This window comes from Oratosquilla oratoria, chromosome 33 (genome assembly GCF_046742065.1).
Source record: "Oratosquilla oratoria isolate Oo_2021 chromosome 33, ASM4674206v1, whole genome shotgun sequence".
In the NCBI taxonomy this organism is placed as follows: Eukaryota; Metazoa; Arthropoda; class Malacostraca; order Stomatopoda; family Squillidae; genus Oratosquilla; species Oratosquilla oratoria.
The window spans coordinates 31,224,626-31,232,815 of record NC_134809.1 but is presented as its reverse complement, the minus strand read 5'-3'; positions in this window follow the sequence as shown (position 1 = coordinate 31,232,815).

Sequence of the window (8,190 nt, the reverse complement as noted above, 5' to 3'; positions counted from 1 at the left end):
GGATCTGGTGACCAAAATTACCCAAAATCGAAAAAATCTCATAGCGAGAGATTTTTTGGATTTTGGGTCATTTTGATCACTTGCTCCGGTTTACCCGCCATCTCACCCACAGGTCGAGGGCGGCTAGGGCTGCCGTAGACTCCAATTTGACACCACTCAGGCCAACGGTATGGGTGCCAGAGGCCAAAAGGTGATTACTGGTTGAAAAGGCCCAAATTTGGAGGGGTGCCACTGCCACGCCCTTGGACTCAGGCTGCTCATGTTTACCTTGCTGTGCACTTTGACCGACTCTCTCCCTGTGGGGCAAGTTTGGACTAAATCGGTCACCCTCGAATTTCCGGCTATATTCATGGGGCCTTTGAGATTTTTTGGATTTTGGGTCATTTTGGTCACTTGCTCCGATTTACCCGCCATCTCACCCATAGGTCGAGGGCGGCTAGGGCTGCCGTGGAGTACAATTTGACACCACTCAGGCCAACGGTATGGGTGCCAGAGGCCAAAAGGTCATTACTGGTTGAAAAGGCCCAAATTTGGAGGGGTGCCACTGCCACGCCCTTGGACTTAGGCTGCTCATGCTTACCTTGCTGTGCACTTTGACCGACTCTCTCCCTGTGGGGCAAGTTTGGACCAAATCGGTCACCTTCGAATTTTCGGCTAAATTCATGGGGTCCTTTGAGATTTTTTGGATTTTGGGTCATTTTGGTCACTTGCTCCGATTTACCCGCCATCTCACCCATAGGTCGAGGGCGGCTAGGGCTGCCGTGGAGTCCAATTTGACACCACTCAGGCCAACGGTATGGGTGCCAGAGGCCAAAAGGTGATTACTGGTTGAAAAGGCCCAAATTTGGAGGGGTGCCACTGCCACGCCCTTGGACTCAGGCTGCTCATGTTTACCTTGCTGTGCACTTTGACCGACTCTCTCCCTGTGGGGCAAGTTTGGACCAAATCGGTCACCCTCGAATTTCCGGCTAAATTCATGGGGTCCTTTGAGATTTTTTGGATTTTGGGTCATTTTGGTCACTTGCTCCGATTTACCCGCCATCTCACCCATAGGTCGAGGGCGGCTAGGGCTGCCGTGGAGTCCAATTTGACACCACTCAGGCCAACGGTATGGGTGCCAGAGGCCAAAAGGTGATTACTGGTTGAAAAGGCCCAAATTTGGAGGGGTGCCACTGCCACGCCCTTGGACTCAGGCTGCTCATATTTACCTTGCTGTGCAAGAAGGAAGTTGAAGATGTGGGTAAAAGTAAGGTGATGAGATGTACAAGGGGTGAAAGTGGCAGCAGACTGGAAGTGAGAATTAAGGGAGAGACTGGAGGAAGTGGAAAGTTTTAGATACTTGGATGTAAACATTACAGGAAAGGGATGGGTGGAAGTGGAGGTAGAATGTAGGTAGAATGTAGGTTGAGAGAAGCGAGTAAGTGCCTTGGTGGATCAAAAACTGTGAGAAACAGACATTTGGGAATTGATGATGATAAGAGATTATATGAGGGAGTGATTGTGCTGACAACACTGTATGGGGCAGAAAAATGGAACCTAAGAGAGGAAGAGAGGAGTAGTTTGAATGTGTTTGAGATGAGGTGTCTGAGAAGTACGATAGGGGTTACTAGGCTGGATAGTGTGAGAAATGAGGAGATGAGGAGAATGGGGGTGGAATGGGAGATAGGGTGGATGAAAGAGAATTGGGATGGTTTGGACACATGGAGAGAGTGAGTAAAGAAAGACTAGCAAGATGTGAAAGGAGTGAACAGGAGGGGGCAACCTTGGATGAGATGGATGGATGGGGTAAAGGGGGCTTTGGGGAAGAGGGGAATGTCTGTTGAGGAAGGACGGGAGAGACCAGAAGACAGGTGAATGGATCCATGAGGTGGAATGGGTGGGGGGGGGGGGAAGGGAGTATGTGTGAGAATGTGATCCATGAGGTGGAATGGGTGGGGGGGGGGGGAAGGGAGTATGTGTGAGAAAAATTTGACGCAACCCGAAGAGATTTCTCCCCGTATGCATGAGGGGATGGAGAAGGGGGGTCGCTGATTTAATGAAGCGGCCTTGCTGTGGATGTGCTGTCTTACGATACTGCTTCTGACCCCGGGCAGTGGACAAGATACAGGGATGACCCGTCATCCAGGAGGTGCCAAGATAAGAGGGAGGGAAGCGGGTGGAGGGGAGTGTGATAGGGATGGAATGGGTGGGAATGGTTTTTATGCCTTTGTTATTTTTGGCTACCTCCCTTGGTATATGTATGTACTGTTGTTATTATTACTGTCATTATTTTGTAGAGGTATGGTCTTTTCTGCATTTTCTGACCTAGACAGTGGATGGGAGGCCAGGATAGTCCTTCATCCACAAGGATTTAAAAGAATTTTTAAAAGTGGGTACATGCCTTGACTGGCTACCTCCCTTGTAAAAGGGGAAATAGCCCTTGGTATGTAGATTGATTATTAATAGCACTTATTACACTGTACATATATTAGTAATCTTACCAAAGGATCATTTTCCCCTTGACTATTAGGTTTAAATTTGTCCTGACTGCTGGAATTGGGGATAGGAGCCAAAGTATCATATCCAACATCTTCTGGCCTGAGTGTGATGAGGGCTTGAGGTCCTGCATGGCTGCCAGGGGGCCAAGGGTAGGTCTCCACAATCCAACTACTTGGGTCCTGAAACACAAATGAAGTAAGTTAATAGACAATACTTTAGCTGAACTGAACTTTTTTCATTATATTGCTAGGCTGGATAGAGTGAGAAATGAGGAGGAGGAGAACGGGGGTGGAAAGGGAGTTGGGAGATAGTGTTGATGAAAGTATTGGGATGGTTTGGACACGTGGAAAGAATGAGTGAAGAAGGTGAGGAAGGCAGAGGTGGGATTGCTCACATGATTTCACATAGAGGTGTGAGAGCTGAACAAGTAGGACATATGTTCAAAATGAACCCTGAATTGAGTGTGTAGGATGCAACATTGAAAATATTACAATTAATTAAAATTGTGCAATTTGTTTGCTAAGATGCGATTTGCCCCAATCGCATTTCAAACAGTGTGGCAGATGTGTAGTTCCACTGCCTGCTGACAGGTGGCCGCTCCTGCTCCCAGTTAAATGTTTACAGCCCTCTTGTTTTTAGTTACAGACTGTCCAGCCACTTTACTTGTTCGTCAAGATGGCCCCAAAACGTCCTTCATATTCTTGGAACCAGCAGCAGCCCTCCCACTAGGAAAATAGTGCAAATCACTTACTCTGGCTAAGAAGATGGAAATTTTGAGCTGGACAAAAAAGGACAAAAAACTTTGGTCATATCCCATGTCCTGGGATTGAGGGAGAGCGCACAGAGGTGCATCGGAGGCAATGCTGCAAAAATACGAGCAACTGTGGAAGCAGGTTCATCTAGGTCCTAGGACATTACACCAGATCGTTGACAATGGAGAGGATGGAAAAAATGCTGGTGACTTGGATTCAACACCAGAACAAGACCAGCGTTAATGTTAGTTGGCAAACATTCAGGAAAAAGCTAAAAGCCTCATTAACAACATTGAAGGAAATTACTTTTTTGGTGTGTGATGCCTGTAGGAACCCATATCTCACACAAAAGTAGAAATACCTGGACTGTATATTGCCTTCTAGCCAATCATGGTAGACTCCCCTCTCAAAATATAAATTGTGATTTTTCGTATATCGGCTCCTATCCAACTGTCTTCTATACCCCAAACAGGATATTCCCCAAATGTGATGTAAAGCCCTGTCACTGTTTTATATATGCCCCCTTGGTCCTTAATAAACTGCTCCAACCTAAACAGAGCCAACTGGCTCTCTCCTGATGTTTGCTCATTCCTGACCCTGTAGCCTAGAGTCACCCCGTACTACAGGACCGCCCTGCCTACTGAGCCACCGCCGCCTCCCTTGCCTGCTGAGTCGCCAATGGGTCACTGTGACAGTTCAAAATGAACCTGACTTATGATTTTGAACCTAAGCTTAACTAAAGTCCTGATTGCCAAACATGCATGTTAAAAGTGAGGCGACAGGTCCACGATTTCAAAATAATCACAGTACTGATGGCCAAGCAATTTAAAATATTAAATGAAATGCGATGGGTCACTGTGACGGACTTAAAAATGAAGCTGACTAACTAACCTAACCTAACCGAACCGAACCTGACTTACGATAAGCTCCTCCAGTCCTGATGGCCATGCACTTGCTAGCATTTCAAAATGCTATGGTAAAATTATCTCAACAGCTCACTTTGACTCACGACGAAATAAAAATGACTTTTCCTATTCAACTTAAGCTAATCTACAGTCATGGTGGTCGAGAATTTTACCATGTTAAAATTATTTTCGACGCTCACTGTGACTCAGGACGAACTGAACATGACTTTTCCTATTCAACTTAAGCTAATCTACAGTCATGGTGGTCGAGAATTTTACCATGATAAAATTATTTTCGACGCTCACTGTGACTTGGGACGAAATGAACATGACTTTTCCTATTCAACTTAAGCTAATCTACAGTCATGGTGCTCGAGAATTTTAACATGTTAAAGATATTTTCGACGCTCACTGTGACTCAGGACGAAATGAACATGACTTTTCCTATTCAACTTAAGCTAATCTACAGTCATGGTGGTCGAGAATTTTACCATGTTAAAATTATTTTCGACGCTCACTGTGACTCAGGACGAAATGAACATGACTTTTCCTATTCAACTTAAGCTAATCTACAGTCATGGTGACTGTGACTCAGGACGAAATGAACATGATTTTTCCTATTCAACTTAAGCTAATCTACAGTCATGGTGGTCGAGAATTTTACCATGTTAAAATTATTTTCGACGCTCACTGTGACTCAGGACGAAATGAACATGACTTTTCCTATTCAACTTAAGCTAATCTACAGTCATGGTGACTGTGACACAGGACGAAATGAATATGACTTTTCCTATTCAACTAAAGGTTAGAGAATTTTACCATGTTAAAATTATTTTCGACGCTCACTGTGACTCAGGACGAAATGAACATGACTTTTCCTATTCAACTTAAGCTAATCTACAGTCATGGTGGTCGAGAATTTTACCATGTTAAAATTATTTTCGACGCTCACTGTGACTCAGGACGAAATGAGCATGACTTTTCCTATTCAACTTAAGCTAATCTACAGTCATGGTGGTCGAGAATTTTACCATGTTAAAACTGTCTCAACAGCTCACTGTGACTCAGGACGAAATGATGATGACTTTTCCTGTTCAACTTAAGCTAATCTACAGTCATGGTGACTGTGACTCAGGACGAAATGATCATGACTTTTCCTATTCAACTGAAGCTAATCTACAGTCATGGTGGTCGAGAATTTTACCATGTTAAAATTATTTTCGACGCTCACTGTGACTCAGGACGAAATGAAGATGACTTTTCCTATTCAACTTAAGCTAATCTACAGTCATGGTGGTCGAGAATTTTACCATGTTAAAATTATTTTCGACGCTCACTGTGACTCAGGACGAAATGAACATGACTTTTCCTATTCAACTTAAGCTAATGTACAGTCATGGTGACTGTGACTCAGGACGAAATGAACATGACTTTTCCTATTCAACTTAAGCTAATCTACAGTCATGGTGGTCGAGAATTTTACCATGTTAAAATTATTTTCGACGCTGACTGTGACTCAGGACGAAATGAACATGACTTTTCCTATTCACCTTAAGTTAATCTAGTCATGGTGACTGTGACTCAGGACGAAATGAACATGACTTTTCCTATTCAACTGAAGCTAATCTACAGCCATGTGGTCGAGAATTTTACCATGTTAAAATTATTTTCGACGCTCACTGTGACTCAGGACGAAATGAACATGACTTTTCCTATTCAACTTAAGCTAATCTACAGTCATGGTGACTGTGACTCAGGACGAAATGAACATGACTTTTCCTATTCAACTTAAGCTAATCTACAGTCATGGTGGTCGAGAATTTTACCATGTTAAAATTATTTTCGACGCTGACTGTGACTCAGGACGAAATGAACATGACTTTTCCTATTCAACTTAAGCTAATCTACAGTCATGGTGGTCGAGAATTTTACCATGTTAAAATTATTTTCGACGCTCACTGTGACTCAGGACGAAATGAACATGACTTTTCCTATTCAACTTAAGCTAATCTACAGTCATGGTGACTGTGACTCAGGACGAAATGAACATGACTTTTCCTATTCAACTTAAGCTAATCTACAGTCATGGTGACTGTGACTCAGGACGAAATGAACATGACTTTTCCTATTCAACTTAAGCTAATCTACAGTCATGGTGGTCAAGAATTTTACCATGTTAAAATTATTTTCGACGCTGACTGTGACTCAGGACGAAATGAACATGACTTTTCCTATTCAACTTAAGCTAATCTACAGTCATGGTGGTCGAGAATTTTACCATGTTAAAATTATTTTCGACGCTCACTGTGACTCAGGACGAAATGAACATGACTTTTCCTATTCAACTTAAGCTAATCTACAGTCATGGTGACTGTGACTCAGGACGAAATGAACATGACTTTTCCTATTCAACTTAAGCTAATCTACAGTCATGGTGGTCAAGAATTTTACCATGTTAAAATTATTTTCAACGCTGACTGTGACTCAGGACGAAATGAACATGACTTTTCCTATTCACCTTAAGCTAATCTACAGTCATGGTGACTGTGACTCAGGACGAAATGAACATGACTTTTCTTATTCAACTTAAGCTAATCTACAGTCATGGTGACTGTGACTCAGGACGAAATGAACATGACTTTTCCTATTCAACTTAAGCTACTCTACAGTCAAGGTCGAGAATTTTACCATGTTAAATTTATTTTCGACGCTCAATGTGATTCAGGACGAAATGAAAATGACTTTTCCTATTCAATTTAAGCTAATCTACAGTCATGGTGACTGTGACTCAGGACGAAATGAACATGACTTTTACTATTCAACTTATACTAATCTACAGTCATGGTACTCGAGAATTTTACCATGTTAAAATTATTTTTGACGCTGACTGTGACTCAGGACGAAATGAACATGACTTTTCCTATTCAACTTAAGCTAATCTACAGTCATGGTGACTGTGACTCAGGACGAAATGAACATGACTTTTCCTATTCAACTTAAGCTAATCTACAGTCATGGTGGTCGAGAATTTTACCATGTTAAAATTATTTTCGACGCTGACTGTGACTCAGGACGAAATGAACATGACTTTTCTTATTGAACATAAGCTAATCTAGTCCTGGTGACTGTGACTCGGGACGAAATGAAACAGTCCTGGTGGTCGAGAATTTTACCATGTTAAAATTATTTTCGACGCTCACTGTGACTCAGGACGAAATGAACATGACTTTTCCTATTCACCTTAAGCTAATCTACAGTCATGGTGACTGTGACTCAGGACGAAATGAACATGACTTTTCCTATTCAATATAAGCTAGTCTACAGTCATGGTGGTCAAGAATTTTACCATGGTAGAATTATTTTCGACGCTCATTGTGACTCAGGACGAAATGAACATGACTTTTCCTATTCAACTTAAGCTAATCTACAGTCATAGTGGTCGAGAATTTTACCATGTTAAAATTATTTTCGACGGTCACTGTGACTCAGGACGAAATGAACATGACTTTTCCTGTTCAACTTAAGTTAATCTACAGTCATGGTGACTGTGACTCAGGAAGAAATGAACATGACTTTTCCCAATCAACTGAAGCTAATCTACAGTCATGGTGACTGTGACTCAGGACGAAATGAATATGACTTTTCCTATTCAACTGAAGCTAATCTACAGTCATGGTGGTCGAGAATTTTACCATGTTAAAATCATTTTCGACGCTCATTGTGACTCAGGACGAAATGAACATGACTTTTCCTATTCAACTTAAGCTAATCTACAGTCATGGTGGTCGACAATTTTACCATGTTAAAATTATTTTTGACGCTCACTGTGACTCATGACGAAATGAACATGACTTTTCCTATTCAACTTAGGTAATCTACAGTCATGGTGACTGTGACTCAGGACGAAATGAACATGACTTTTCCTATTCAACTAAAGCTAATCTACAGTCGTGGTGGTCGAGAGTTTTACCATGTTAAAATTATTTTCGACACCCACTGTGACTCAGGACGAAATGAACATGACCTTTCCTATTCACCTTAAGCTAATCTACAGT